Genomic DNA, 844 nt, shown 5'->3' with positions numbered 1-844 from the left:
CTCTTCCGATCTGATATTGTTTCTGTACTTATAAATATATTCAGACTACTTATACGATAAAAGGGAAGAAAAGAGAAAAGGGAGATGGAAAAAAAAGACATGAAACGATAACGCAGTGACTACGCAGGCATATACGATACGTGAACCCCGGTAGTACCAAATTCAACGGTAATTTTAGTTCTGTCTGGTACAGATTCCTTATATTTCAATAAAATCTCTACTTGAAGTCAGTCTATTTCTAGATCCTAGATCATTTAATCGTATGATGTACATAACTTGTCTTTTCAATCCGTGAGCTTTAATGACGCTTGAGTGAACAAAACTGACAATGAGTGCGATCACGACGAAAAGTGAGACATTAGTTTTCGTTTACTTCTCTTATATAGCTTTTAATTAACTAGTAATTAAATAAAAAAGACTTTATAAATATATAAGAGTATAATTTAAAAAAATTTCTTTATCAACCTTATATTTATCTTATATATTTTACAAAGAGCTTTTTTTTTACCAACCTTACATACACCTTATATTTTACATTAAATTTTATATAGACAAAGGATTTTATATGACAATCGAAAGTTTTCTCGTTGCGGCTGCATCGAATGAATTTCTGTGGATCAAACTTACCGGCTTTACATATACATGTGCGTATATCATAATAATTTCTCCGCTCGAGGGCGCTTCCCGCGGTATATTTTGCACATGCATTTTTCGTAGCAGTCATCGCATTGTTGGATTAGGTTATGATAGCTTCTTGCAATTGCGAGACTTCGGAGTTTCGGAATGCGAAAGAAATATGAGTGAACGTGCCTGTGGTATTGTTACAAATGGTCATCATACCGAT

The sequence above is a fragment of the Wasmannia auropunctata genome, unplaced genomic scaffold (assembly GCF_000956235.1).
Source record: "Wasmannia auropunctata unplaced genomic scaffold, wasmannia.A_1.0 LD336005.1, whole genome shotgun sequence".
Taxonomy (NCBI): Eukaryota; Metazoa; Arthropoda; class Insecta; order Hymenoptera; family Formicidae; genus Wasmannia; species Wasmannia auropunctata.
The sequence above is the reverse complement of the archived record's forward strand: the minus strand, read 5'-3'. Positions refer to the sequence as shown.